Source organism: Sphaerodactylus townsendi, linkage group LG05, assembly GCF_021028975.2.
Source record: "Sphaerodactylus townsendi isolate TG3544 linkage group LG05, MPM_Stown_v2.3, whole genome shotgun sequence".
Taxonomy (NCBI): domain Eukaryota; kingdom Metazoa; phylum Chordata; class Lepidosauria; order Squamata; family Sphaerodactylidae; genus Sphaerodactylus; species Sphaerodactylus townsendi.
The window spans coordinates 21,495,570-21,510,397 of NC_059429.1; the positions used below are offsets into that span (position 1 = coordinate 21,495,570).

The 14,828-nt window shown below is 47.9% G+C and overlaps 1 protein-coding gene across 3 annotated transcripts in view; it reads left to right on the forward strand.

The window, feature by feature from the left end:
- B3GNT3 (UDP-GlcNAc:betaGal beta-1,3-N-acetylglucosaminyltransferase 3) overlaps positions 1 to 14,828 on the forward strand; it is a 34,464-nt gene that overhangs the window by 11,780 nt on the left and 7,856 nt on the right. Inside the window, exon 1 of one of the 3 annotated variants that reach the window (XM_048495815.1) lies at positions 1,162 to 1,228. The exons of 1 other annotated variant lie outside the window; for it this stretch is intronic. The gene's annotated coding sequence lies outside the window, so the exon portion shown is untranslated. Of the gene's footprint in view, positions 1 to 1,161; positions 1,271 to 14,828 lie in introns of those variants that run through there. One more of the 3 variants, XM_048495814.1, reaches the window with a different exon arrangement.

Below are 14,828 nucleotides of genomic sequence, written 5' to 3' on the forward strand. Positions count from 1 at the left end.
AGCCTGGAAAATCCACGACAGCCAGTTGATTCTGGCCACGGAAGCATTCAACAATACAACGGAAGCCAGCATGCTTTCTGAGACTGAACCTTTGCATGTGCTTTTTGTGACAGGCTGGTGCATGCATGTCGGGGGGGTTTATCTAGTGATTGAGATGCATTCCTAACTCATTGTAACTGCTACAAGATATATGTAACCAGCCTGCTATATGTTATCACTGCTATTCTGGGACATTCTTTCCTTGATCTGTGCTTTATGGCTTCACACTCCGTGCAGATAACTAGGCTTTCCCCTGACACTTTAGTCTCATGGGAAATGGGATTGCTTCCATTGTCCTGTGGTGGTTGGGTGCCAGGTGGCTTTATCTCTGTCTATCGCCGAACTTTGGGGTGCCTCTGCTCCAGACGAACTCTTTCTCACCTTCCTGGGGGAAAGGGAGGGGGGATCAATGTTGTAATAAAACAGGTAGCAAAAGCCAGGTTCCCCAGAAGCTGGGTGTTTCGATGCCGATCAATAAACACTGCTGATCAACAATACAGAGTCCGTTTATTGCTTCGAGGTTCGAGACCTAACAGTGCAACATTAATCAGTTTGTCAGACTTGTGACTAACATGTGCAGGATCTGTGACCTGACATTTCTTTGCAGGGAGTGCTCTGATTCATGCCGTGATAAAGTTGTCCTGTCATCTTGACAACTCTGCAAGATTCTTTGCCAGAAAAGCAGATCGGGCAGTGGTTCTCAACCTGTGGGTCGTGACCCCAGGGGTGTTGAGCGGCCCTTCTGAAATTGCTTCAAGACTCTCTGCATCAGTGTTCTCCATCTGTAAAATGGATAAATGTTAGGGTTGGGCATCACCACAACATGAGGAACTGTGTTAAAGGGTAGCAGCATTAGGAAGGTTGGGAACCACTGAGATAGGGTGTCTGTTCTCTCCTCCTGCCCCCCTCTTTGAAAAAACACCTCTGATCTTTGATAACAACTGATGGGGGAGCTGAATTTTTGGCTGTTTCCCCGACCTTGTTCAAAGCCTGTTTCTCCCTTCCAGAGCAAACAGTGAAGGGGGAGGCGAGAGCCCGGCTGAGGACTCGTTCCATTGTGACCAGAAAAGCAAACAAGTGAGAAGGGAAACCCCACAAGTCTCTTACCGTTGCAACCTGCATCCCATGTGTATTGTTGCTACAACACACAGAAGCTTGCCTGGCTGGAGAGAGATCCTGGCTGCAGCAGGTCAGAGAACAGCTTTTATTTTGCCCCTGGTCACATTCCAAGGTATCTCGCGGACGTGTGTTGGTGTCTGTGCACCTAGGATAATTTTAGCAAATTGAGCCGGCATAACCACAAAGGCTTTTCAGCTCAAACTGTGCCCTGGGAAGAGGGGTGGGCCAGGAAATAAAGATAAATACTGTGCAAAAGCTTTGTTAGCTGAATGAATATGAGGTCGTGTGACGTGGAAAGGGATGCATTTTTTCGGGCAGGTTTGCGGTCGAAGGAACGCCGCCAGTTCTCTCCACGCTGTAGGGATGGTTGCCAAATCCAGCTTGGGAAATTCCTGAAGATTTGGGGATGGAATCTGGGGAGGGCAAGGACCTCAGCAGGGTGAATCATAATTGCAAGGGATATCCAGGGTTTCCGTAACTGGAAGACTGTTGCTTTCTTGCTGTGACGGCAGTCTTCCCAGAGCCACGGGATTGGCCAGGGCCAGGGAAAGAGAATGCAGGCCTGGACAGACCTTTCGTAGTATGATCCAGCAGGCTATTTCGAATTATTTTTTTTACAAATTCACATAGGGTGGGAAGGTCTGTCGATTAAATTAGCCCTGACAGCTAAAGGTCTAGCACAGTGATGGCGAACCTTTTTGAGACCGAGTGCCCAAATTGCAACCCAAAACCCACTTATTTATCGCAAAGTGCCAACACGGTAATTTAACCTAATACTGAGGTTTTTGTTTAGAAAAAACGGTTGGCTCCGTTACTCAGGAGTAAGCTTGGTGGTAGTCTGTGGCTTTGCTTTGAAGCAACCGTGCAACTCTTCCAACAGGTGAATCACGATTTAGGAGGGTTTACTCAGAAGCAAGCCCCATTGCCAGCAACCAAGCTTACTTCCAGGTAAAGGATTGCGCTTTAGTTTAACAGCGCTTAACAGGGTTACCTACACTGCTTCCTCAAAACTAGGTCTTGGTTTAATGCTAATAATCGAGCCCAGCAGCCCAGGCCAGCCTAGATGTGTGGAGGGGGCACTCTGTTTGGAAAAGCCCACAGAGAGGGCTCTGAGTGCCACCGCTGGCACCCATGCTATAGGTTCGCCACCACTGGTATAGTATCAGTCAAGCTCTGATTACCGATTCCTGGGGAACAAACAGCACGGAGAGCTGTCAGCTTCCCGTCCTCCTTAAACACGTTTAGCTGGCCATGGTGGGGTAAGAGACCAAAAAAAAAATGAAGAACTCCGCGAAGACTGGAGAAAAAGAGAGTCAGTCAGAACGGACAGCTGAAGCCTCGGAGTTCACGCAAACAGGAGGGACTGAGCTATATGTGCAATGTTCAAGTGGAAGGGCACTGCTGACATTTGAGGGCATGTATAACATTGGCAAATGAACAAGTGGATATGAGGACAGATCTTGGTTTGTTGCACGACCTGTTTGGAGACTGTCTTTGGGCAAGAAAAGGTTTGCCTCCCATTGACTGTGAGAAGAGCATCATTTTCCAGCATGGGTCGATGGTTGTTAATGTGTGTTCAGCCAGTTGGAGCTGAGTGCCATATTTTAATGTTCTAAGCTTGTTGTAACCCGCCTGGAGCCCTTTGGGGATTGGGTGGGAAATGAATGAATGAATGAATGAATGAATGAATGAATGAATGAATGAATGAATGAATGAATGGTGGGCTATGTGGACCTTTGGATTAATCTAGCAGGGGGTTTGTTAGGTCTTCACTATTGCATTTTTATCCTGCCCTTTCCCCAAGATGCTCAGGGCAGTGTTTGTGATGCTCCAACCTTCCTCTTTATTTCACAACAAACTTGTGGGGTAGGCTATGCAGAGATGTGAAGGAGGGGAGGATTGTGATGCCCAAAATCATCCAGTGTGCTTTGAGGCAGAATGAGGATTTGAACCCAGATTCTCTGGTCCTAGCCTGCCCCACCAATCACTGTGCTCTGCAGGCCAGGAGGTTTCCTTTCAATGCATCTGGTGGGCTAATGCAGAGATGAGGAGGGCCTTTGGTCTTCCGTGGGTATTTATTTCTCTCTTCCAGTGGGAATCCAATGCAGCTTAAAGAGGTGTTTTCCCCTTTGTGAAGTAGGTGAAACTGAATGCCCCAAAGTTCATTTGCACTTCCACAGAAGAGTGGTAACTGAAACCTGGGTCTTTTTAAATCCTAAAATGACCCTCAACCAGGGTTCCGTGGTACCCTGGGGTTCCGTGAGCATGTCCCAGGGGTACCGCGGCAACGCTACCCCCCCTCACTTTTGCGGTGTCTCCTGCTGGCCCAGGGGGCAGGGCCTGCCCCAAGGTCAGCAGCCACTCCCCCCCCGTGCTTCCATTCACCCTGGGAGGGGAAGGTGGGAAGGGTGGTGGCAAGCAGGAGAACTGGGAGGGGAAGGTGGGGGGGGGGAGGATGGCAGGGGTACCATGAGGTATGAAGAAGAAGAAGAGGAGGAGGAGGAGGAGGAGTTTGGATTTATATCCCCCTTTCTCTTCTTAGGAGACTCAAAGGGGCTTATAAACTCCTTTTCCTTCCCCCCCTCACAACAAACACCCTGTGAGGTGGGTGGGGCTGAGAGAGCTCCGAGAAGCTGTGACTAGCCCAAGGTCACCCAGCTGGTGTTTGTGGGAGTGTACAGGCTAATTTGAATTCCCCAGATAAGCCTCCACAGCTCAGGCGGCAGAGCAGGGAATCAAACCCAGTTCCTCCAGATCAGAGTGCACCTGCTCTTAGCCACTACGCCACTGCTGCTGAAGAGTGAGGTCAAGGGTACTGTGACGTCAAAAAGCTTGGAAAAGGCCACTTCACCATGCTGGCCTGCCTCAGGACTTTCCCCCGTTTGTTCTCATTTGCACTCGAGAGATCATAGTGCTGTACATTTCTTAAATATTGAAAAGATAGAAGGGTAAAGGGGCAAACACCACATCTTTACTGACCCATGGGGTGACATCACATCACGACGGATTGTTTACGGGGTAGTTTGCCGTTGCCTTTCCCAGCCGTCTACACTTTACCCCCAGCAAGCTGGGTACTCATTTTACCAACCTCGGAAGGATGGGCTGCAGTCAACCTCAAGCTGGCGAGTGGCGACCTGAAACCCACTTACATTGGGATCAAGCTCCAGTTGGGAGTAAAGCTTTTTACTTCAGTACTGCAGCTTACCACTCCATGCCATGGGGCTACTTAAATGCTGGGTAGTATTATTAAATTAGTTGACAGTGCAAAACTGGTTCCACAAATACTCTACGAGAATCCCAGTCTGGATTGGCGCCTTGGATAAGAAAACGGAAGGTCTGCAATCCTCCCCCTTTTTTTGACAGAGGTTGGGCGGCTGTAGCACACATCAGTAAGAATATGTGCACACAGATGCGCTGTGCAGACTGTTATATCACCATCTGGGGTTTGCAGACTCTAGGAATTACAATTGAGCTCTAGGGGCGATTTCCCACTGGCGATTAATCCTGGGATAGTCACCTGAAATATCCAGGTTCCCTCGAGATCTCCTCACAGCCGAACCGCAGAACACAGATCAGTCCCGTTTCTAGCGCTCCCCCCCCCCCGCCCCTTATCACGGGATTTTTCTGGACCTGCTTGTATATGCACCCTTTTGGGAAAAAAAACACTCCAATGGGAGCTAATAGGAGACAGGGGCTACACATTTGAGGGTCCATAACTTTGGCCCCCATGAACCAAACTTCACCAAACCTGGGCGGTCTCATCAGAAGAGTCTCCTACTGATACCACCCAGGTTTTGTAAAGTTTGGTCCAGGGGGTCCAAAGCTATGGACTCCCAAATGGGGTACACCCCCATCCCCCATCGTTTCCAATGGGAGCTAATAGGAGGTGGGGGCTACACCTTTGAGGGTCCATAACATTGGCCCCCATGAACCAAACTTCACCAAACCTGGGTGGTATCATCATGAGGGGCTCCTAAAGATACTCTGAAATTTTGGTGCTGCTTGTTTAACAATTGCACCCCTGACAGCAGGCAGTCCCCGAAGGGGCAGGCCTAGACGTCTTCCCTAGAAACATGCTGCAGTGAGGATGTTGGAACCTGGATGAGAAGGTGCCTATTCTTTTGAAACTTGGTTGTATCAAGATTAAATTTTCAGTGGGAATTCAGCCTACAGAGATCAATTCCCTGGAGGCTTTGAAGGGTGGTCGCTGCGGCATTAGACCCTGCTGAGTTCCCTCCCTTCTCCAAACGTTGCCTACCTCATATTCTAACGCCAAGCGTCCAGGAATTTTCCAACCGGGAGTTGTCAGCCCTGTACATCACGCACTGCAGCTGTGGAGTTTTGATTTGAATCGTTAGTTCCTGTTAATCGGGCTATTTTTTCAAAGTGTGTCTTCAGCCCAAAGAACAAACATTCTCTCTGCTTTAAGTGCAAAGTAAACCAAAGTGGTAGACCACAGCAGGTAGAGGGACGATCTTGTGCATGAGAAGTTTCTGTGTCTTTGTCTGGGAAATGTGAAAGGACGTGGTCATTCTGGCTTTCATTTTCCACTGAGATAGGAGGGGTACAGAACTTTGTTTCAGCCACAAGCCTATATAAAGGGTAGCATTTATTGTATTGTCGAAGGCTTTCACGGCTGGAATCGCTTGGGTGCTGTGTGGTTTCCAGGCTGTATGGCCGTGTTCTAGCAGCATTCTCTCTTGACGTTTCGCCTGCATCTGTGGCTGGCATCTTCAGAGGATCTGAAGTTTGGATGTATACCCCTCACCTTTCTCTCCTGTAAGGAGACTCAAAGGGGCTTCCAATCTCCTTACCCTTCCTCCCCCCCCCCACAACAAACACCCTGTGAGGTGGGGGGGGGGCTGAGTGAGAGAGCTCCGAAAGGCTGTGTCTAGCCCAAAATCACACAGCTGGCATGTGTTGGAGTGCACAGGCTAATCTAGTTCCCCAGATAAGCCTCCACAGCTCAAGTGGCAGAGCAAGGAATCAAACCCAGTTCTCCAGATTAGAGTGCACCTTCTCTTGACCACTATGCCACTGCTGCTCTGCCTTTCAAGGGGGGACCCAAAGTGGTATACTGTTTTGCCCTCACAACGACCCTGTGAGGTAGGTTAGACTGAGAGTAAGCGAATGGCCCAAAGTCACCCAGCAAGTTTCCATGGCAGGATGGGGGAGGGGGAGGAGGAGGGGGAGTAGTAGTAGTAGTAGTAGTAGTAGTAGTAGTAGTAGTAGTTTGGATTTATATCCCCCCTTTCTCTCCTGTAGGAGACTCAAAGGGGCTTACAATCTCCTTGTCCTTCCCCCCTCACAACAAACACCCTGTGAGGTGGGTGGGGCTGAGAGACACACGAAAAGCTGTGACTAGCCCAAGGTCACCCAGCTGGCATGTGTGGGAGTGCACAGGCTAATCTGAATTCCCCAGATAGGCCTCCACAACTCAAGTGGCAGAGCTGGGAATCAAACCCGGTTCTTCCACATCAGACTGCACCTGCTCTTAGCCACTACACCATTGCTGCTCTTAGCTACTACCGGTACGCCACTGCTGCTCTTAGTCACTACGCTACTGCTGCTTAAGGGCCAGTGTCTGCCTTCACCCCTTTTGTTCCATGTTGGAGACAGTACTCGCGGCCTGGTGAACATTGCGTGAGTGGTTTAGTTTAGTTTATTCAATTTATATCCCGCCCTCCCCCAAAGGGCTCGGGGCGGCGCACAACAATAGTATAAGTAACAATATCAATATCAGCAATATCAATACTCGGAAACATCAATAAGCATCACAGTATACAAGAAAAATGAGATCCTGATATCCAGAGGGAAGGACTATTTAAAGAAGAGCCATTCAAGTGAAACTTGAAAGTCAGTTTGGAAACTATCTAGTGTAAGAAAAAACAGTTGTGCTCCTAGAGGAGTAAGAAAAAGAATACTTTGTACAACAATTATTGGCTTGACAAAGGACTGCTGAAATAAAAACCTAATCTAGAGGTTTTATAGCTATACCTGACGGTGTACTTACTAAACATTTTTTGTATATTTGTGATAGTAAGATAATGTTAAAATGATACTCACCTAGTGAGTTGGAGTACGTATGGGTGTAATATTTGTGACAGTACCAATTGGCTATGGTGGCAGGGGCTGATGGGAATTGTAGTTCATGAACATCTGGAGTGCCATGGGTTCGCCACCACGGGTCTATAGCAATGATAGGATAATAAGTAAGCCCAGCAAATAACCTAAAAATGGTGAAGTTCACAGGACGAAGGGGCAGTTCTCAGAAAAGCCCAGGGTCGTGTGGACCTGGGTCAGGAACCCCTTTGCTTGAGGTATGGCATTCTCAGCTCTCAGACCTCCCAGCTAAGGGGAAAAGAAGGACTTGACACAGCTCCCTCGAGAAGGCTTAGTGATGAACCTAATCAGACACTTGTTGGCTCAGGGCACAGCACCAGGGTGTCCTTGCCTGTACAGTATATGATAAGAGTAAGCCACGCCCTGTGTTTTCTACCCACACCCAACACTGTGGCTCTGTTTGGAATGGGTTAGCCTGAGGGTGCTGCAAATCCCTTGATCGATGTAAAATTAAATAAAGTTGACCTTTCCATTATCCCACCCAGTGGGATGGCTCTCAATATCCTTTGTGGGCCTTCAAAGGTAAGGGTTTCGACCTTTCCATTGTAAGGTGCTCGGGAGCAGCAGCAGCAGCAGAAGGCCATTGCTTTCACATCCTGCAGGTGATCTCCCAAAGGCACCTGGTGGGCCACTGTGAGTAGCAGAGTGCTGGACTAGATGGACTCTGGTCTGATCCAGCAGGCTAGTTCTTATGTTCTTAAAGTCTCTGCGCTCTGGAGTTCTTGTCAATAACGTGAGAGACTTGGCCAGGAAGAGCAGAGTGACCTGCTGGTGTTCATTTTGGAGGGCTTTTCTCAAAGCCACAGCTTTTAAAACAGTGTTATTTTAACAGGGGTTATCTCTTTTTCTCCTTCTAAGGCTGCTGAATCTGGAAGGTGGGGCTTAACAGGGGTTAACAGAGTTCATCTCTTGTTCCTCTTTGTCCTGAGAGGTGGGGCTTTTGTCCTCAGAGGTGGGGCTTTAGTTCAGTCTCTGGAACCAATTTTAATTTAATTTTTTTGTTTTTTAAATTAATAGGACATATTTGACAGATAGATGCGATGCAGATATAGCTCCAGGGGCAGTGACTAAAAGCTTAATATTTAAATAGCATCTAAACAAATCAGATATGAAGGCAGAAAGCCAGCAGGGGATGGGGGCTTTCCAGTGTTTTGCACTGAGTGTCACATGTATGACTATCTGCCACTAGGACAGAAGTTAGAGTAGGGTGTGCCCTCGCTGCAATGAGCTCCCTGGCACTCAAGGAGGCATTGTGCGTTCTCTCTTGAAGCCAAAGGTGGCAAACCTGGAGAAGCTAGAAAGAGGCAGAGAGGGGTGACAGGCAGGCTTTCAGGGACCTAACAGCCGGGTCCCACTCCCAAGGTGACATCTCTTCCAGATGGTCATGGAGAATGAAGGCCTTGAGGGATGGAGGGTGCCAGTCTGAGGTGGGGAAGATGCTCCCTTAGATGGGATCCCCTTCCTTAACTGGTGATCCAGCTATCCCTCTACGCACTGAGGGATACCCCTTAGGGGAGGTGGGGGCTCCTTGTAGTGGGTGATTCGATCATTAGAAATGTAGAGAGTTAGCAGGTTTGTGGCAGAGGCGTGATGACCGCATGGTGACTTGCCTGCACTGGTGCGAGAAAGGTTAGCAGGATGTCAGCTTACGTCTAGATGAGCTTTAGACAGTGCTAGGAGGTGGAGTCCCAGCAGTTGTGGTCCCACAGTGGCACCAACGACATTTGGGAAATGTAGCCCGGGAGGTTCTGGAAGCTAGAATTTAGGCTGCTAGGAAACAGGTTGAAGTCAGGACCTCCAAGGTGGCATGTCTCAGAAATGCTACCCGTTCCATAGCGCTTAGGCCCGAGAGCTAGGCAAGCGGAGATACAGGGTCTCAATGCTGAAGTGGATGAGAAGGTGGTTAGTAGGAAAAGGCAAGGAGAGGTTTCAGATTTGTCCAGGGAACTGGGGAACAACTTGCAGGACAAGGTAGGCCTGTAGCCACAAGCGGAGACCCGGGCTTCATCTTAACTCAAGAGGAACCAGGCTGCTGGCGCTCAACATTAAAAGGTGGCAGAACAGCTTTTAAACTGATCACTGGGGAAAGCCGACAGGAGCTGAGGTGACTTAGGTTTGAATACAGAGTCCATGGGGATGCAGACAGAGAGGGAGGTTTTCTAAATCCAACCACATACAAGCTGAGGAACATAGCAATGTGCATGTGACAAGGGATAGTGTCTACAAAAGAAGACTTGAGGGGTAAAGCACATCCAATCCCAGGTTAAGGACAGAGACAGGGGTATACAGGTGTCTCTATGCTAATGGTAGAAGCATTCGACCCAACCTACAAATGGGGGGAGCTAGAATTACAGAGTTTTGAGAGGAGGACTTTTGATATAGTGGAGCATTACAGAGACATGGTGGAATGGGGAGAACCAGTGGGATGCTGTTATACCAGGCTACAGGCTCTATAGGAAGGGATAGGACAGGGCGCATTGGGGTGGAGTTGCCCTTTACATCAAAGAGAGCATAGTATCACATAAAATAGACAATGCAAGGGGAGCTGGTTCCCCCTACAGAATCACTGTGGATATCAATACCAGGTGTGAGAGGAACAGTTTAATATTAGGAATACATATTATGGAGTCCCCTGACCAAAGTGCACAAAGAGGAGTTCTGAGGATGGAAAAAAAAGAAATTAGAGAGGCCAACAAAAACAAAAATGTGAGTGGTAATGGGTGATTTTAACTATCCCCATATAAACTGGAAAAAATGCATGTTCAGGTCATAGTAAAGGAGGAGAGAGCATTCCCTGGATATGCTACTAAATGACTGTGGCTTAGAGCAGATGGTTGTGGAACCAACCAAGGGGAGAGGTGATCCTAGATCACTAATTCTATGTGGGACCCAGGACCTGGTGCAGAGGGAGAAGTCAGTGTTGTTGGCGAGCCTATAGGGAACAGCGACCACAATGCTGTCCAGATTCAGTATCTCAGCATGCAGAACAAGAGTGGCAACTACTAATGTAGTTACATTAGCCTTCAGAAAGGGAAATTTCTACTCAAAGAGATGAGGGGATGAGTCTTGCTTAGAGGAGGAAGCTGAAAGGGAAAATCAAGAGAGTCAAAACTGTCCAGGATGCTTGGAGGTTATTTAAAAACACAGTAATAAAAGCTCAGCTGGAATGTGTGCCACAGGTTAGAAAAGGCAGCACCCAGTCCAAAAGAAAGCCACCATGGTTAACAAGAGAGGTTGAGGAAATTATCCAGAAAAAAAAGAAAATGTCTTTTAGAAAATGGAAGTCCAGTTTGGCTGATGAAGAATATGAGAGGGAACACAAATGGTGGCAAAGAGAAGCAAGTTAGCTGTAAGGGAGGCAAAAAAAAAAGGATTATGAGAGCAGCATGGCTATGAACATCAAGACCAGCAACAAACAGTTCTTCAGAGTACATCAAAAGCAGGAAAGCCAGCAAGGGAAGGCGGTAGGCCGTTAGATGACAAAAGGAACAAAGGGTGTGTGCTAAAAGATGGCAGGAGATTGCAGAGAAGCTGAATGAATTCTTTGCATCTGTCTTCACCCAAGAGGAGGTGAGGAACATTCCTGCACCTGAACTAAGCTTCTTAGGAAGAGAGATCCGAGGGAACTAGCGAAGATAGTGGTAGACAAGGAGAAAGAAGTTCTGGCAGCCATTGATAAACTAAATGTTACAAATCCCTGGCCCAGATTGCATTCACCCAAGAGTTCTTAAAGAAGCTCAAGCTTGTGAAATTGCTGATCTTCTCACTTTAATATACAACTTATCCCTAGAGAAATCAGGCTCCATCCCCACTGAGAGACTGGAGAGATGGCCAATGTCACACCAATCTTTAAGAGAAAGGATCTAGGGGGGACCGAAATTACAGGCCAGTCAGTTTGATTTATCTGTTCCCTGAGTAGAATTAGTAGAAGATCTATCATTTAAAGATAAAATTATAAAACATGCTTAGAAAAGCAAGACCTGCTGAGAAAGAGGAGTCAGCATGGCTTTTGCAGAAGCACAAATCCTGTCTTCACAAACTTACTAGAGTTCTTTGAGGGGTGTAAACAGGGCATGTGGACAGGGGTGAACCCGGTGGACATTGTCTACTTGGATTTCCAAAAGGCTTTTGACAAGAGTTCCTCACCAGAGACTGTTGAGAAAACTCAGCTAATATGAAGGAATAGAGGGAAGTCCTCCTATGGATTAAAAACTGGTTGAGAAACAGGGGAAACAAAGAGTGGGTGTAAATGGGGAAGTTCTCACAATGGAGAGATGTGGAGAGTGGTGTCCCCCAAGGATCCGTTTTGGGACCAGTGCTCTTTAACCTATTCATAAATGACCTGGAAGTAGGGGTGGGTAGCGTGGTGGCCAAGTTTGCAGATGATACCAAATTATGTAGGGGTGGTGAGGAACCACAAAGGATTGCGAAGAGCTCCAATGCCCGGACCTTGATAAATTAGGTGAGTGGGCTCAGGAAATGGCAAATGCACAGTTCAATGCTTAGCAAAATGTAAAAGTGATGCACATAGGGGCAAAATCCAAACTTCACACATACCTGCGCTACAGGGGTCAGTGCTATCAGTCACAGACCCGAGGAGAGAAGGGATTTAAGAAGCGTCTTAGTTGATAGTTCCATGGGAATGTCAACTCAATGCATGGCAGCTGTGAAAAGGCAAACTCTATGCTACAGGGATCATTAGAAAAGGAATTGATAATAAAACTGCAAAGATTGTCATGCCCGCTTATATAGAAAGCAGTGAAGATGCGACATACTTGGAGGTACTGTGTCCAGTTCACCAGTGGTCGCCGCACATCTCCAAAAAAGGATATTGAGGAGATAGAAAAAAAGAAGTGCAGAGAAGGGCAACAAAGGGATGATTGAGGGACTGGAGCACCCTTCCCTATGAGGGAGAAGGCACAGCGAGATTTGGGACTCTTTAGTTTTAGTTTGAGAGAGAGGCTGAGGAGGATATGATTGGAAAGTCACTACAAAAATTTTTTGCATGGGGTAGAAAATGTTGACAGAGAGAAATTTTTTTTCGCTCTCTTTCTCTCCCACAATACCTAGAACCAGGGGCATTCATTTAGAAAATGCTGGGGGGGAAGAATTGGGACTAATAAAAGGAAACACTTCTTCATAGCGTGTGATTGGTGTTTTGGAATATGCTGCCACAGGAGGTGGTGATGGCCACTAACCTGGATATTAGCTTTAAAAGGGGCTTGGACAGATTTAGCTGGAGGAGAAGTCGATTTATGGCTACCAATCTTGATCCTCTTTGATCTGAGATTGCAAATGCCTTAACAGAGCCAGGTGATCGGGAGCAACAGCCGCAGAAGGCCATTACGTTCACATCCTACATGTCAGCTCCCAAAGGCACCTGGTGGGCCACTGCGAGTAGCAGAGAGCTGGACTAGATGGACTCTGGTCTGATCCAGCTGGCTTGTTCTTATGTTCTTATGTTCTTAACGTGAATTGGAAAGTACCCCAAAAGAAGAAAAAGACAAGTTAATTTTTATACCCTGCTCTTTTGTACCTTGAAGGAGTCTCAAAGGCCCCTTCCGCACGTGTGGAATAATGCACTTTCAATCCACTTTGCAGCTAGATTTTACTGTGCGAAACAGCAAAATCCACTTGCAAACAATTGTAAAAGTGGGTTGAAAGTGCCTTATTCTGCATGTGCGGAAGGGGCCAAAGCGACTTACAAATACCTTCCCTTCCCCTCCCCACAACAGACATCTTGTGAGGCAGAGAGAGTTCTGAGAGAACTGTGACTAGCCCAGAATCGCCCAGGAGGCTTGATGGAAAAACAAACCCAGTTCACCACACTGGAGGCTGCTGCTCATGAGAGGAATGGGGTGTGTTGGGGGGGGGGGAAGGGAGAAAAATATTTTTAAAGCCTACTGGTGTCCTCTGCTCTGGTTTATCACTTTTGGGGACAACCCAGAAGTGACGTGGGTAGCTGTCGGAATCACTAGAAATTCTATGGTTGTACCCAGAAATGTTATACCACCAAACCCTCAAGCAGGTAACGTCAGGAGAACTCAGAGAACTTGTCTCTGTGCCAAATAAAGCTGAAAAAGTTACCACAAAATACTCAGCTGTCTTTTCTGCTGTCATAGCCCGGACACTAATCCGCCTGGAATTAAAAGAGCATCCTGCTATTGTGTTGCTGAATTCTTTCTGCTCAACTCTTCTTACACAAGTGATCTTTGTTCTGATCTGGGGGGATAGGATGCCCAAGGCCTCTCTTGCGCAAGGGACTGTTTCCATGCTGCCCTCCAGGAGAGCTCTGGGTCTGCTTTTCCAGTCGGTCAGCCTTCCTCCCCCTCCTCCCCTGCCTTGCCAAAGTTGACCCTTCCATGATCCCACCCAATGGGGCTGGCCCTCTGTATTCCGTGTCCACATTAATGGTTTCCCACATCTGATTGGTCAGTGGAAGGAAGCTGCCCTGAGGAGTCCTCGCACCTCCGCTGAATTCCTTCTGTGCAAGTAGAAGGTCTCAGTAGGGTCAGGTTCCAGGTTTTGGGGGGCCCTGTGCTGACAGTGCTTGAGGCCCCTTCTGCCTACCGCTAGCCTCCACCTGGGCCAGGGATTTTACAGCCCTGGCCCCTTCCTGGTGGAACGCTCTTCCTCCAGCTGTTAGGGCCCTGCGGGACCTTGGGGAGTTCCGCAGGGCCTGTAAAACCGAACTGTTCCACGGGGCTTTGGGGGGAGGCTGGCTGCTGGGTAGGTTGTCCGCCCCTCTCTGTTGCACTGTGTGTCATCGGCTTATCTGAAAATCTGCCAGTCGCCTCCCGGGGTTTAGGACCAGACGTCATCCACCTAATTAATTAATTATGGAAAGGTTACTGCTGCTACTGTTTTTATTGTATGTATTGTTTTAATTGCGACTATTCGATTGTTTCAGCTGCGATGTATTGTGTTTGGTTGCCTGTAAACTGCCCTGAGCCCTTCGGGGGTAGGGCGGTTTAATAAGTCGAATTAACAATAACAATAACAATAACAACAACAACAACAACAATAATAATAGTAGTAGTAGTAGTAGTAGTAGTAGTAGTAGTAGTAGTAGTAGTAGTAATAATAGTCCACCATCATGCTTACTTTCTCCTCACCCAGGTGCCCCCCTACCTATCGGTGCCTCCTTTCCCTTCTCAGAAGCCTCTTCAGTCCCTTGCGCAAGAAAACCGCCTGTACCCCCATTCATGCCCTTCCCCTGGCAGCATTGGCTGGCATAGGCAACTTGTAGTTACTGTGGCTGCCAGGACACCACCCACATATATTTCCCCATCAATGGAGGGAAGCAGGAAGAAGAAGAGGAGGAGTAGGAGTTTGGATTTATATACCCCCTTTCTCTTCTGTAAGGAGACTCAAAGGGGCTTACAATCTCCTTTTTCTTCCCCACCCCCACAACAAACACCCTGTGAGGTGGGTGGGGCTGAGGGAGCTCCAAGGAACTGTGACTAGCCCAGTGGTGGCGAACCTTTTCGAGACCGAGTGCCCAAGTTGCAACTCAAAACCCACTTATTTATCGCAAAGTGCCAACA